General features: G+C 33.3%; 1 protein-coding gene across 1 annotated transcript in view; it reads left to right on the forward strand.

Annotated features, from left to right (window-relative positions):
* Positions 1-864: 864 nt before the first annotated feature.
* Positions 865-16978, forward strand: part of LOC129232408 (BTB/POZ domain-containing protein 17-like) — a gene marked incomplete at its 3' end in the record, with an annotated part of 41996 nt that continues 25882 nt past the window's right edge. The window contains 1 exon segment of the mRNA XM_054866553.1: positions 865-993.

A 16978-nucleotide genomic window follows, 5' to 3' on the forward strand; every position in this document is an offset into this window, starting at 1 on the left:
GGGTGCAATAATGAATAATAATAATGGAATTACATAGGTTCGAGGGCTAAAAGAAAAAGAAGGTACTCAGGCAAAAAAAAAAAACTTTACCTTTTTCATTCGCCATTAGACAGTAACTGCAGCACCTGCTATTCGCAACTGCAATAAAATATAGGGGGCGCTACAGCCACTGTCTAATGGCGGATGAAAAAGGGAAAACAAACAAATGCCGTAACTTATTACTTGCTTTGACGCTTTGTGAATGACAGTCATTTTTCATCGTGTTTGTGGGAAGCTTTCTCTTCAATTCTTCTAAAATAACATTACACCACAAACTGTCCGAAGCCTGTAGTTTACCCCAAAGAGAACACGTTTAATGGAATGTTTTACCTTTTTCGGAAGTATTGTTAATCACAAGGTAGCGCATTCGAGCTTTGGAGTTGCGAATAGTTTATTGCAGATACGAATAAATAAATCTCGTATAAATATTTGTGATGAATCGTTATCATTTTTGTTCTTTATTAGAAATCTTTCGCTAAAAAAATTTGGAAGGAATGTTTATTGAGTGGGGACAATTATGGAAAGTGGGGACTGTCCCCAAAAAATGTGTAAAATTTGAGGAGAAACAAATGCAATGAAACTAAGCATTTTAATATCATGGACTATGTGTCCCGAAATGGATGCAGTTCTTTATTATATGCTATTTGGTGTCCAAATTTGTTTCTGCCATTTTCATCAGTGCAGTGCCACCTAAATTTATTTCAGTACATATTTATGACGCAGACTAAACGTTTTGGCAACAAAGTAGAAATAATTGTTGTGCGGTTACAGGTAAAATTTCGTTAACTGTTAGGAGGATAGAACCTTTAAATTCTTGTTGTGTAATGTTGATTTGCTTAAGAATGTGAGTCGTTTTTGGTTTCTGAGGTTGTTATTTTTCTAACTTAAGTGTTAATTGAAATATGTTCGACACAAATGTTCAAGTGATTCATTTTATGTACGTGAAATATAATTGTAAGTACTTCTATCTTTCGTTTTTATGTGTATGTCAGATTAAACATTCCATTCCGATTCCATTACGGAAACCGATCTAGACTAGTGTTTCGTATTTTCTTGCGTCAAAATTCATTTGAAGTGTATTTTATTAGGGATTAATATTTTAACAAATCTTTGTTTTTTTCCATCTGAACCGATCTTTTTATTTAGATGGAATTCGAATTCCATCTAAATAAAAAGATCGGTAGGAGATCTAGGTAGAAGATTCTATTTATCCCTTATTTTGATTTTATTAATCCGAATTCAACTTTTATTAATTTGAAGCATAAAATCTAATGACTGAAATTGTACCTAATTTATTTCTCACCATTCTGTTCTCAGTAAAAGTCTTTTTTCGTGCTCCATTTTAAAAACTGTGATGTGAAGTATTAATCAGGAGATTTTTTTTTTTTTACCAATGAGTTACAACAAAAATTGAGTACAGAGATGTTGATATTAATCTGATTTGTAAGGCAAATCATGGAGTTTTTTTTATTTTCTCCCCGTAGATTCCATGTTGAGAGAATTTCTATACTTGGGTTGTGTAATTTCAACAATATATTTATGCAACGAAAGCCGGTTACAACGAATCAGGGTTGTTAGAGTTTCGGCCAGTGGTGGAATACCGGTTAAAATCGGCTTGGATAAAATCAGTTTTGGCCATTAGACGTGTGGATTAGGAAATAATAATATTTAAAATCAAAACAAATGAGTACATAATTAAAAGAAATATGAAACATCAATCCTATAATCAGTCGCTATTCGTTATTTATGTAAACAGTTTATTTTTCACCCTATGCAAGTAATAAATGACTGTTCCTAACTGTCCAAAAATGCTAAAGCTTAAGGGGAAGGGGTCACAATACCTTTCAAACATTTTTTTTAAATGTAAGTAAATTTTATATTTCTTTGAAATCATAACATGTATACTTATTTCTTAATAATTTTTTTCAAAATATTGGCTACCATTTTTTTAAAAATTTAAAAAAATTGAGGAAAATTTCAATTTTTTAAAATCCCTAAGGCTGTTTTAATTTTTGCACTAATTTAGAAAATTTTTTTTGCTAAACGATCCCTATAATCATCTCTAAAAATCTGTGCATTCATTTGCTTATGAGTTTGTTAGAAAATTTTCTGTGATTAATTATGTAAAAAATCAAAGTTTTTTTTTTTTTTTTAAATTGGTTTTTAAAGGTTTAACATGCTCTAAACATTTGAGTAATTTAAAAAATGCCTATCCAATGCACAGTTTTGTCAAATAGGTTATCCCAATTGCAAAAAGTATTACTTTAAAGCTGTATCTTTAGGAGAAAAAAATCCTTAGGGATTCTAATGACATGAAAACACAAAAAAACCATCGAGAAAAGCAATTTAAAGTTTTTCTTTTGCATAAGAACACATAGCGAGCATGGCCTAAAACCACGCATAACTTTTTGAATATTTGAACTAAAGCAATGAAACTTTTCCCCTGTGTTCAGAATAGTTTTCAGTTTTGAGATAAGCGATAAATTTTTTTTTGATTGTTTCATCATTTTTTAGGTATTGTGACCCCTTAAGGCGCGTAATCTATTCAATTCATATTTGCTGCATTATTCCTAATGCATAAATGTAAATATTAATAAGTTTTAATTAAGTATTTGATAATATTTTTCCAAAAATGTTCATTTAAAAATTCTTTTGCTTAAAAAATTGCCAATAACTCTATCATATAAAAATTCCTTCTGTAACAGTTAGTAGAGTTATAGAAGGAATTTCACAACACCATCAAGACAACTAATTTCAGTTCCATTTATAACTCAAAGGAATGTTATTAAATGTGTGATATTAAGGTGGGAAAAAAACAGCTTAATTTTTTTAATGGTTTTTGCATTATAAGTTTTATATGATATTTTAACAAAAAACTTTTTTAAACCATAGATTAAAGAGCAATTAATGGTTGATTAAATGTATGCACTTATATTTTTTAACTTGTGCAATTTCTTTTTATATTTAATATTTTTAATACAATATATTCTGTAACTACAAAAAATTGTCAATTATTACACTATATTTTGAACACTTTGGGAGTCCTTAAAATGGTAGTCTGTATCTGGCCCTGAGTACAAGAGGACACAAATGATAATTCAATTCTGGAGAAAATATGTTTCATATTCACATGCAGTTCTTTTTTGAAGGGGAAGAAATAAATTTTTTAAAAAATTTATTAGAACTGAAATTATGGTTATTCCTGTTTGGAATTATCACACAAACACATAATATACATTCTGTATTTTCCTGCGTATAATCTGTGGATCATCTGTTAAAAAAGACAATGTTTATGAGCTGCGGATTATACGCTGCCGCGGATTATCTGTGATTTTTTTAAATTTTAACACCAACGCATTGAACCTCTATATTTACAATCACATTCACCGATACCGATAGAGACCTAGAGACCGTACGCCGACTGAATGTTGTTTATTTTACGAAGCATGCATGTTCTTCTTCGCTGCCTGCATGTTGGTTATTTTACGTTGCTTGAATGTTCCTCTCATGCTATTCAGGCCATGTAAAATAAATAAGAATACAGTGAATTAGGAAGCCATTTGCACAAGATTAGACCGTTAGCTCCTTTGTCATAATTAGCGTACTATAATCACGATTTCAAGAAGAAATCATTATATTTTAAACTTATATTTCCAATTAATTTCAATTATGCCTTCAAAGTAATTACCTTATCACGTTTTTAGTTTAGTTGCTCAAATGGTATGTTTAATTCAAACTTTAGTTTTTTACATCGTATTATCCGCGGATTATACAGTGAATTTCCGTTTCAACGAACTACATTTTCAGTCCCTATATAACTACTACTACATTATTTGAATTCCATTACAACGAAATTCCTGTTACAACGAACAAAATTTGCAGTCCCTTAAAGTTCGTTGTAACGGGATTTCACTGTACAAAGCTTTTTTTCTTCAGGCCGATTTTAAGACCTGCAGATAATACGCAGGAAAACGGTAGATATCAATCAGGAAAAAATTAATGTTTTTTTTGGAGGGGGGGGGGATGAACCCCTCTTTTGTGTGCTCCACTGTTTTAAACGTGTCTTATATTTTATAGAGAAACTTGTCAATTTGGTAGGGGGCAGTTGACCAACCCTAATTTTAAGAAATCAACATACAGTAAAACTCCTCCTAATCGACACCCCTCAAATGCGGACAATTTTGAATTCCCCGATTCAAAAGTGAATAACATTATTAAACCCCTGTCCTGTGCACACCCCCCCTATTGCAGAAAAAAAAATTTGTCCCGTTAGTATTCGCATTAGAGGAGTTTTACTCAGAATTCGTACGCTCCTTCACAACTCCTCCAATACTCCTTCATTTAGGAAATTTTTTGAAGGGCCCTTCAAACTCCTTTATTTTGGTTTTAACTCCTTCAAAACTCCTTCTTTTTTTTGTTCAAGACTACATAATCTTCCTCTATGATATTCATTTGAAATACTTCCAGCGCCAACTGTTAACTTTGTCACGAGGGGGGGGGGGGGGAACAGGGGTGCCCACAGGGTGGGATTATGGCGCAAGTTGCGCCATCAAAATTTTTGGGGGGGATTTTTTCCAGAAGTTTTTTCCTTCTTTAGAACATGAAATTTTTGAATTTTGGAAAGAAAAAATATTTAAAATCACTCAACAAGAAATAGATGCATTAATAATACTTTTTTCATACTCAGGGCCGCTGCCGTAGCACACACACCCCCCCCGTTTTTTAGAAGTGGGGCCGCCAATATCATTTTGGCGATGCAACTAACGAAGAAAAAGGGAAATTCTCCATTGTTTTGAAAAATTAAAATAGTAATTATAAATGAACAATTGAAATAATAGTGACAAAAAGAATTTTTTCTGTAAAATTTTAATCGAAAATGTAATCTTAAGATACAATTTAGGCAGGACTATAGAAGTTTACAAGGGCTAGGTCATTCCTTTGTACTAAGCGTTTCACCGCCGATGTGGTGACAAGAAGGGGAAACTCGTTTTTGACGTCATCGGGTACACTTCGTCCAGAGATTTCTGCAGCTTTGAGTATTCAAGCTGAAATCTCTTTAGAATGTTTACTCAACACAAGGGTTATTTTAAAGGGCAGTTGAAGGGACCTGGGCCCCTCCCAGATATGATTAAAATCCACTCATTATGAATAAGGATATTAATATTATTTTCAAGCTTTTATTTGGGAATGTCTCATAAAGCTTTCCTTGGGGCCTCTCCAGAAAAAAGTTCCTTTTCCTGTTGTACGTTATATTTGCTTCTCGTTCTACTTGCTGATGTAGACATAAAGGTCACATTTTAAAAAATCGAAAAAAAAATGTGTAATATTTGTAAGTATTAAAAATGCCATCGTGAGACGGAGGATTTTGAAACTGAAGAAGTTTTGGAAACTTGAGCTCCCCTTCAAGATTTTCAGGGGTCCAAAACGCACCAAAAAATTGGGAATACAACCTTCTTTTCATTTTTAAAAAAATGGAACACTAAATTTAAAGCCGGGCAGCAAACAATTTAGGAAAGAATTTAAAAAGTGAAGACAAAGAGAAAGAAAATTTTCTTAAAATGTGGTGCACGCAAGGTATTTTTTAATGTAGGATTTCTCTCAACTTTTTGCAACGTACTTTTATGATTTTTTTTTTCTTTCAGTAAGGGCACTGTGAGACCTAAATAAATTTTATTCAACAACTAACCGTAGAATTACAATGCATCTAGATGTAATGCACGGAATTTCTGTGTAAATATTATTCAATACATCTAATTCAATAATTTCTTTAACACGCTTTCCACTTGTGTGAAATAATTGAATAATTAATAAATCGCATTGATGTGACAATGACTTAAAGGTGGGGATAGGGGGATGGAAAATGAACACAATACATTTATAACTACCTTAAATTGTGATTATTTAAATCGGGTATCTTTTTTTTAATGGGGGTTAATGTTTTTATGATTGTACAAAAGGAAGGCCATTTAATCGTTCTTCTTAAACTGTTTTCTAGAATTCTCATTAGGGGCCCAGCATTTTTTACAAAGTAAACTTACAAGCACGGGTACATATTACTGTTGCAGGTTAATTTTATTGCGTTATTTTGTTTGAGTTAAAACTGTAACTACTTCAGAAAAAATGCATTTTTTTTTCAATATCTTGTATTTAAGTCTTTTGTCCAAGTGCTTTACCGAAAATAATTCTTTGTTGATTTTAATTTAAATGTATCGTCTATTTGTGCAACAAAACTCACAATTTCCTTGAATCAAATAAAAAACGTTTAACACTGGTATCATTTAGAATTAAGGTAAAGATTCATAATTCAGAGATTTTCAATAATAATGTTTGCGATAAAACGTGCTTCTTTGGAACTCTCACAACGATAGGAATATTTTCAAGTTTAAACGTGTGGGAGAAAAAATACATTATTTTAGTTCTTGACCGTGCTAATGTTGAAACAACTCAATCACTGGGCCTAATGCGTAACATCTTTCGCACCCCCCCCCCCTCTCCTTGGGTTAAGAGGAGAGGTATTATTTTAATTAAATATCTTGTTCAAAATTAAAGCACATGTAGGTCAAATCAGGACAGCAGTAGGGTCACTTTCTGTCAAATGCAAGCTAATAACTTTTTCCATCTTTCAATGAAAATTCGGGAGAAATCGAAGAAAATACGATGTGGCTAGCTTCCTTCCCTTCTCATGAGAGTTACCGTTTTTTCTTAGAAATGGAAATATTGAGGGAGGTTGCTAATTTTTGGTAATCAGCTTAACTTTTAGCTTTCGGCACGGATGAGGTGCATTTACGGGACATGGACTAATGACGTGTAGAATTTCTCACAGGAAAGTATTTCTTTTCAAAAAGCATCAGAGGGTGTTCTTCCGGAGCTCATCATACTTGAGCCTCAGGAAAAATACTCAACACCTGGTTTTCCTAGAAACGATTTATGCAGCTCTGAAAATGCGAAGTAACTGAGTGACCATTTTATCCTTCGTCATTCATAATTGCATCCCTTTTCAGTGTAGTCGTACAGTGCGCGAATTTGTTTTAAAGTCTATGCTGTTTCAGAAAGTTTTTTTACTCGTCTAATGTAGATAATTTTTGTTTAACATTTTCTTGTACAGGGGTCGATCCAGCGCCAAATTGGGGCCGCTTTGCGGCCCCTTCACAAAATTCCGCGTCGCAAAAGCGGCCCCATTCACAAAATTCCGCGTCGTAAGCAGCCCCTTCGCAAAAATTTTAAAAAAGGCAGCTTTTTTACAATATTTTTTAACCGCAAATGTGTACGCATCTACGCGGAAGCCTACCCCTCTTCCACCTTCCCCCTTCTTATCTTTTTGCCTGCTGCGTGAGGTGATTTGGTTGAGAGCGTCAGAAGGGGGACGGGAGAGGGATGCGTGTGATTGGTGGCTAGTCAAAATCCAAGAAAAATAATTAGCACATGATAAAGAATTGATTCGATGATTTTTTGTCGTTCCACGAGTGCGAAATAAAGACTGACTCATTTCACGCCACGGCAAATTTATTGCCTATATTCTATTGGTTTGATTTGCTTCAATACCAAAATATTTCTGAATTAAATATTCCTTTGATTCATTGCAACTTTCAATTGGGTCTTAGTTGCACGCATCCTTCATTTATCCATATTATTTTGTCAAATTATGCACTTTTAATTCTCAAAATTATCTGCAAATTAAAACCTTGCCAGTTGCAGATCTTTTTCTTTTTTAATTTTTTTAAATATTCTCCTGTTTTTTTTTCAATTTGTTCTTATTTCCTTCAGTTTATTTTGAAAAAGTTTAAGGTTCATAGTTGGAGGGTTATCTTATGGAACGGACGAGCAAAATGTCTGAAAATTATTCCCGAACGAAGGTTAAAAAGAACACTCGAAAATCTTATATTTTCCATTTTTTAATCAATTGCATAGAAATTCGCATTGAATACTGGAGCATGCTGCTGCAAATCGTATTGTGTGGCAATTAATTAAATCCTGTTAGAGTATGAGTGACTACGCGGGAAACGCCGAACAACCGATTAACGAAATTCCCTGTAGTCTGTAGTTGATACTATCCGTTCTCGAAAGCTCAATTGACACAATTGCATTTAATGGAGAAAAAAAAGTGTGATTATGCCAGGGGTACCCACTTTTTCTCATATTCTTTAGTTTAAAGCAGCGTTTCTCGATCTTTTTTTGACACTCGGACCGGTAAAACTTCGTCAAAAAATTTCACGGACCGGTAGAAATTTTTACTTTTTTTTCACTAAAATAAACTAATCTGTTTTGGCCTTTTTTTTAAACAAATGCCAGAAAGAAAAACCTTCTACTTAAAATAAACTTACAAAAGTTAATTGTAAGATTGTTTTTAATAACTTACGCACTTTGAATATAAAAATAAGCGTAGCTAATTTGTGTAAATTTTCATAAGCAAATAAATCTTAGAGAGAAACCACAAAACGTATGCAAAGTAATAGATATATTAATGCATAAAATATATAAAATTAGGAATAAAAATAAAATAAGGAAATTTTATTTTATTGGAAACAGGTATAATTCTTCGAGGACCGGTCAAATTTTGTCGCAGACTGGTGCCTGCGGAGAATTGCTGGTTTAAAATGCATTATTCATTTTTTCTTTCCCGCTATTTTTCTTGTAGACTGTACGTGTAGAAGCAAAAGATAATTTCCAAAGTCACGCTAATTATTTATTTATATTTTTAATCGGGAATCGCGTAATCTGCAGACGATAAATTTAAAAAAAAAAAAAAAAGCTGCAGACGATAAATTTAAAAAAATGTGGTAATTGTACATTATTCCAGTTCGTTTTCTTTCTCGGTATTAATTTTTCTTTTGTAACAGATCGTTTGCGATCCAGGAGCGCAGACGATATTTTTCGTAGTTAGCTTGCTCGCGCCTTCGCGTTTTTAAATGGACATTTTTTAGGCGCATCAAAGAATAAATTGTTATTCTATTCGATTATTAATTTGTGTTTTGCAAAATATTTCATTACGTTTTTAGCGGATAATGGAGCGCTGGAGATAGCAGCCGCAATAATCTCAGTTTGGAGAGATCGCTTGTTCGTTGAAAATTATTCTTCAAGAAATTAAAATATGAAACGAGGACGTCCTGCAACGGGAGATACCTCCCGAATTTCTGCGTATTATGTTAAAAAATTTCGCTCTTCGAACGTTGGGTCCCAAAATATTGTGAATTTCTTCAAGGCGGCAATTAACGACCCCGATAAAATCGCTGCCACCACTTCATCATGCAGTAACAGTAACGCAAATGTTCCCATTTCGGAGGACTCGGAAAATGCGGTAAAAGATAGTAATGCAAATGTTCCCGTTTTGGAGGACTCGGGAAATGTGGTAAAAGATAGTACATCAAATGACAGTGAGGGGGCAGTTCGCGAAAGTATAACGATTTTTGAGGCAGAAAATACTGGAAGTGAATCTGGAGCAACTTCAACAACTGATGACGATATTGAGATTGAGCCATCAAATAATGATTCAAGCATTGTATTTGAGAGTACAAATGGAAATACGAAGCATGCAATAAATGAAAAGTACATTGCAAATTATGAAAAGGTGTATAGCTGGCTTTACTATAGTTATTCAGCTAAGGGTTTTTTGTGCAAAATATGTTCATCTTTCATGAATGTTAGTGATTCGAACAAACCTTGAGTAAATATTGGAGTTGATATCAAGAAAAGCCGTCACCCTACTAGAGTTTAAAAAAAACATGAGTGCAGCAAAAATCACAGAGAGGCTGTCAATATACAAAAATCTAGTGCAAAAGAAGAAATTCTCAAAAAATCTGAAAGTGCAGAGATTGGAAATGAAGCAAAAAAAAAAAAAAAAAAAAATTTACAGAAAATTGGTAAGTTTATTTAAATTTTGTACTTTATAATCAAGAAGCAATGGGCCATTTCTGAGAATTTTGAATCTCTAGTTAGATTTTTGGGGGAAAATTTAGATGATAATGAAATAAAATAACATTTACTAACTTGTGGTAAGAATGCCACGTATTTATCCCACATTTCAGTTCAAAACATTTATCTTTGAAAATACCGACATTCCGTTGTTTTCAGGAAAATCCTAAATTTTACTTTGATTACGCAATATATATTTAGTATTAATTTGTGTTGAGTTTCAAAATCAGGAATAACTTTACTTAAAATAAAATTCTTTTATATGCTGTTTATATTTTTTATTTCTTTTGAAGATCTTGATTTCCTTACATCCACCATGGTAAACGAATTTTTCGCATTTTTGATGTTTACTGTACCTTGTTAAGAGGCAAACAAATAAAATTTCTTTATATATTTATTAACATCATTAAATTGCAAAGTTTTAAACGAAATACCTACTCTGTAAGAATGTCAAATATCAAAAAATTAAGCGCTGAATGCTGGTGCAGTAGTATTTTAGGTTTTAATTACTTTTAAGTTTTTCAAACACATACATGGCATCTTTAATGAGTATTTCACTTCTGTGTTAAGAAATATCTGATATCTTTGAGTCTGTTCATATTGTATTTATTAGGAGTTATCATTACGTTCAGCAGCATGTGCAATTTTCTTTGCTCTAAAAGTATTTGAGAGGGGCAAACAGGAAATCTGTTGTGAGACTTTCACCTTAAGAAAGTGTGCTTTGCATATGTATATTTGTAAAAAACAATAAATGTAATGTATGTGTCAAATTACGAATAAAATGTTAAGAGTCTTAGTCTTACTTCCCCCCTCCCCACAGCGCATTTTCTCTTGAGAGCTTTCAGGTATTCTTCAAGAACTTGCAATCACCCCTGAAAACCTGTCTAGGGTTTTTCTATAACGATACGACACTGTCGTATCGTTATAGAAGCTAAAAATGCTTTTATAAAATCTTTCCCAAGAAAAAAATCACGAGAAGATCTTTTTTACAACAAGAAAGAAAATTCACAAAAATATTTTGCTTTTTCACAAAAAGAAAGAAAATTCACAAAAATATTTTGCTTTTTCACAAAATGGGGACCCAAAAAATAAAACCTGGATCGACCCCTGTTGTATATACTTATATTTAAATCATAAAAAATGCCTTCATGTGCCGTAGCAACGTGTAAGAATTACGCAAAAAAAACTAGAGGAGGAAACATCATTTATCACAGATTTCCTAAAGAGCCAGAGTTGGCAAAAGAATGGTTGCATAAATGCAAACGGAATGATACTGTGAACATTGTCAACGCTAGAATTTGTAGTGAACATTTTGCAGCAAATGACTACAAAGTAGACCTAAAAAATCAGCTACTTGGTCTTGAAGAGAGAAAAAACTTGAAGCATGATGCGATACCCAACCTAAATTTACCCAGTATTTCTGAGAGTGATGCTCCATTGGCAAATGAACGTAGACTAAGAAATGAAAAAAGAAATATTTTAAAAAACGCCTTAATTCGACTTGATGAAATTCCACTGCAAACACAGGCAGATGAAGATATTTGTGAAGGAGAAAACAATTCATCTAATATTGATTGCTCTGAATGCAATGACTTAAAAATACAAAATGAAACTTTGGTTCTCAAAGTAGATTTTTTAGAGAAAGAGATAATAAAATTATCAGAAGAAAAAAAGGAGCTACTGAAGCACAAAATGAGAGTTACTAGAAAGAAACTTCAGCTGCAAATTCAAAAAAAGAATTTAATTTCGGAAGCTAAAGGTTTACGAAGAAAACTTAAAAAAGCATCGAAAATGAAGAATTGCATGGAAAAAGTGCTAACGAAAACGCAACTGTCAGCAATAGTAGAAAAAAAGAAGCGTATAAATTGGACCCCCGAAGATATTTCCAGAAGTTTGGTGTTAAGGGCTCAAAAAAGTTATGAACACTGGCGGACAATTATTGGACTCCCGTTACCATCTGCAAGCACTCTTAAAAGGTGGTGTGCAAAGTTTTCCTGCAAGCCCGGCATTTTGGAAAAAGTCCTAATGGTATTTAAAAAAACCTCTGAATCTATGTCTGAAGAGGAAAGAATGTGCACGCTTAGTTTCGATGAGATGCACATAGACAGTAGATATTGTTACGACGTGAGAGATGACCAAGTTTTAGACTCTTTCTCAAAAGCTCAATTTGTTTTAGCAAGAGGAATTTTAAGATCTTGGAAGCAGCCTATCTTCTATGATTTTCAAAAACCTATGACAAAAGATCTTCTTTTCGATATAATCCTCAGAGCCGAGAGTTATGGTCTACTAATTTCAGCAATTGTATCTGATTTAGGTGGCGCATCGACTTTGTGGCGTCAATTAAACATTTCTCCTGAAAATTCATTCTTTGAACATCCGGGCAATAAAGATAAAAAAATTTGGGTGTTTGCTGATCCTCCCCACTTTTTAAAATTACTGAGAAACCACTTTTTGGACAGTGGCCTAATTCTGGCAGACGGAACGCTCCTCACAAAAAATATCCTGGAAGATGTTCTTGGGAAAGATAGAGGAGAAATCAAAATGTGCCCCAAGCTCAAACCAGAGTATTTGAATGTGAAGGGCAACAACCGACAGAAAGTTTTGCCAGCTAAAGCAGTGTTTTCTGCTACAACAGCTACAGCCATAGATCATTTAACAAATAATAAAAAAGCTGCAGATTTTTTCAAGCTTGTGGACAAATTTTTTGATATATTCAACAGCACACATCCAAATCCCAAGAGTAACAAACCAATGCAGTCGGGTTTTGGAGAAGAGAAGCATTTTCCAGAGCAAAAAAAAGTGTTAGAAGAAATGCGGATTGCAATTCATGGAATGAGGGTTTTTGGTAAAAAAAGTTTACTTCCCTTTCAGAAAGGAATTCTCACATCCATAGCATCTCTTTTAGGCTTGTGGGAAAATTTAAAGGAAAAAAACTTCCGTTATATTTTGACTGCACGCTTGACACAAGATGCTTTAGAAAATTTATTTAGTCAAATTAGAGGTGCAGGTAATTTTTATGACCATCCTTCTCCGATTGAGGTGATGAACAGATTAAAAAAATTACTATTAGCCAATAAATTGCCTTCATTATCACCCAAAGCTAACACGGTGTTGGAAAAAAGCTCAGAACAAGCGCACTGCTATTTGACTGCGGATATTATAAAAAATGCATTTGAAGATGATGTAATAGTAGATCCACCTTCAACACCTCTGGATGAAAACGAAATATGCTCTCTTTTGTATGAAGAAGAAGTTCCAATGGAGTGGGAGTTAGAGAAAAGTACTTCAGACGTGTTGATGACTTTCTCGGAACACGAAGGACTAAAATATATTGCAGGCTACATCGCATATCGTGTAAGAAAAATTGACCCAACTCTCAGAGATCTGACGTCCAGTCAAAGTGAAAAAAAAGCAGACGCTCCGTGGATCATTGCCTTATCTGAAGGAGGATTGACGATTCCAACTGACGAATGGCTGGAAACAATCGAACAATTTGAAAAAATATTTTTAGCCATACACGGCAAAGAAGGAATTCGGACAACAAAAAAAATAACGAAAGAACTGGCTCGTATATTGGAGGACCAATTTCCTGACACTTGTAAAGAAGCTGTTAAACTTTTTTCTCGAGTAAGGACATTTAGAAGAATCCGATTTTTGAATGAGAAACTGAATGAGGACAAAAGGAAAGCTAACAAAAAGATGAAAAAATGGATTTTATCACAGCAGAAAACTTAGTAGAATATTCGGTAAGATTTTATTTAATTACTGTAACGTAATGTTTTTAGTGTTTAGACATAAAAATATTTTTTAGTCTACAAAGTTAGCTTTATAAATTCGGTGATGATCATTGAAACTTTAAATTCAGTTTACGTTGTAAGTAGTTAAATTTCAAATTTTATTTTTAAATTGAAGTGGTTGAAAACGTTGAATAATAATTACAGTAAGACTTTGCCTAATCCGGAATTCCATTTAAATGTACATACGTTACGTATAAATAAAAGGCCCGTTAGCGCAATAATGTATTTTTGTAAGGCCGTATTTTTATATTTTTGGATTTATTTTTTGTAATTTTCTCTAATGCAGTTATATATTTCATTCTCTTGAATTAAAAATTACAATTTTTACCGTGTTCAAGTATTTTTCTGATGTGCATTGGTCCAATTTATAGGTTATTATGTTTTAGCCGCTTTAATCAATCTGGATGACTTGGATCCCCAAAAGTCCGGGTTAATGAGGTTTTACTTTAATTTTCTAAAACAACGTTCGTTAAAATTCTTGGTTAGAGCTTTGTTACTTAAGGTAAAAAAAAAAAAAAGGGGGGGGGGGAAACCCTACTCTAAAAAATATGTGCAGTATTACATATTTACGAAAGGCATCACGAAATTCAAATATGTTTTAGTTATTCCTTATTATCTTACCTCTTTCATTTTCTATAATGAAATACATTATTATTATTTTTTTAAGTTCAAAGTAACAAAATTAAAATGCACACAAGAGTAAACTTGACGAACACAGTAAATTATTTTCATTTCTTTATAAGCTCAGTTTTATTGTGCAAAATGTCCGCTTTCTACCCCTTCAAAATACGCAGATCGGATCAAGTATTTCCGAAACTACACAAAAAGAACTAAAAATTTGTATTGTAGATTTTAATTACGTTTATTGTTTTTAGTATCGCCCTATCAACCTGTCGATGGAATTCAAAACATTCACCCTTGTATTTCATTACTTTTAGCAACTTAACCCTGAAACTTTTAAAGATTAAAACAGGAAAAATTGGTGTAAAGTTACGCACGCACTATACAAATGTCCCAGATGGAGTGTACCCAGTGACGTCACTGACGTTTTCCCCCTCGTTCCTTCTTTCTCGGCGCTAAGATCCAGCCCTCCTATTTCTATAGCTCTGCAATTTAGGTACATCCATGATTCTCTTTTATTAAGAGTATCTAAGTAAGGGCCGCGGAAATGTACGTTTCAAACATTTTTATTAACACAAAAAAAATATTCAGTACAGCACACTCTTCACTAGGCCGCAGAGTGGGTATGTCTGCCTAGTCGGAAACTATGGGCTCGGCTCGAATTAAAAACATTGTGCATAGAGTAAAATTAGCATAATGGGAGGGAGGGCCGGCGACAAAACTAACATGGTGCACGCCTTGTCTCTCGGCGGCCGCGGTTATACAAAACCGTGCTTCATAGTTCATCAGTAAAAAAAAAAGAAATTAATAAATAAATTTAAAAAAAAAACATAAATAAGTAGTACAGCTTTATTAGGGCAGCCCATAGGATAGGAGTCGCCGTTCCCATATGGTTTTTGTTTTTTGATGAAAAATGTCCTAAAAATCATTGCTAAAGAGGAGAAAAATGTATGGTTCGCAGAAATAAATTTGAGAGGGAGAGAGGAAAAAAAACAGTTACATGCAAAGAGAGATTCAAAGTATTGTATAGTGAATACTCACACCAAAAATTCTAAATGTTTGAATGTGAAAATCGTAAGTAAATCAAAGCTTGATCAAGAGATGTAGGTGGCATATTTAAATTAAAATGAAGTGGAATAGAGACCTAAGGTATCGCAGAAAATTACCACATCCGTTCAAAATGTTAAGAGTCCTTTTTCTAATGTAGCAAACGCTTGTATTTCAAGAAAAGAAAAATATTAGACTGGGAATTGAAAACTTGATTATGGAAAATCCAACCAAATAATCGTGTATGGCAAAGGAAAATTTGAAAAAAAAAAAAAAAAAATGCCACAATATGTTTATCAATAATTAAAATTTACAATGAAGATAGGAGGGTCGTAGCCAAACTGAAAGGAAGAGTGGGGAATTCCAAACCCTTCTTTTTACGTCCCCAAAGCTGGCCTGGTTGAGTTTTGAAATTGGTGAGTTTTTAAAACTTAGTTTTTGAAAAAAATCCCGGGAAAACGTTCTCAAACCCATCTCTTACTCTAACGTCACTAAAGATGGCACACACTTGAGTATTTAGGACTGCAATTTCGAAAAACCGTGAGAGTGCTCCCAACGTAATCTATGAGAAACGCTCTCTCAATTAATCATTCATCATCATTCAAGGCCGAATAAATTTCGTCTTTTGGCCTTCAATTTTAAAAAACTTCCCTGAACTGTCCAGAAACTGTCGTCCTCCAAAGATCCTCAAAAATTTCATTATTAAGGCTTAAATTCAGAAAATTTTCGGCGGAGATCTCCAAAACCATCTATCCCTCTAACATTATTTAAAATCGTCTACGATTCAGGGCCGAATTTAGCTCCATGTCGCCCCTAGACAGATTTGAAATCTGCCGCCCCCTCCTCCTTAAAAGAAGCAAAATTTTCTTCACTCAAAAACACGCAAAACGTGTTCCTGAAGTTTGAACTGCCAAGCTTACGAAGAAATGATGACGTTTCACAGTACGGGGTGTCCCGATGGGAGGTCACAGTGATCTCCCAAAAAATTCCATAATCGGCAAATTTTGCTGACGATTACGATTTGAATAATTTTCTGTTATTACGTTCACTTACTTGTGTTCTTAGAACTCTTCACTGTTCGATGGCACTTCATTAGTAAATTGTAATTGGATTACAATGCAAAGAGTTGAAAGTTTCCGCTTTTGAAAACTGCCTATTTGAAAAAAATATATCGCGTTTAAAAAGTTTTTGAAGACTCTTTTTCATTCTACGCGTGGTTTTTAATTTAGTATGCTTCCTTTATTTAAAATCTCTCAGCCATTTTCACTCGTCACTCATTTTTATTGGCTCCGAGACTTAATACTAACAAAAAACAATTTTTGAATATTAATAATGTAAAAAAGAAAATAAATGTCAATTACTTAAGAAACCGGTACTGAATAAACTTTAGTATATCGTTAAAAATTTTAGTCACACTCCAATCTTGTTGTGACTTCTGCCCAAATGCAACACTTTCTGAAATCGATACTCGCTTGTCGTCTTCAGTTACTGTTTTACACTGCTCTATTAACATGATTTGAAAATCATTTGATTTTCATAACATGTATGAAAGTAATCATTATTAA

Source organism: Uloborus diversus, unplaced genomic scaffold (assembly GCF_026930045.1).
Source record: "Uloborus diversus isolate 005 unplaced genomic scaffold, Udiv.v.3.1 scaffold_12, whole genome shotgun sequence".
Classification (NCBI taxonomy): Eukaryota; Metazoa; Arthropoda; class Arachnida; order Araneae; family Uloboridae; genus Uloborus; species Uloborus diversus.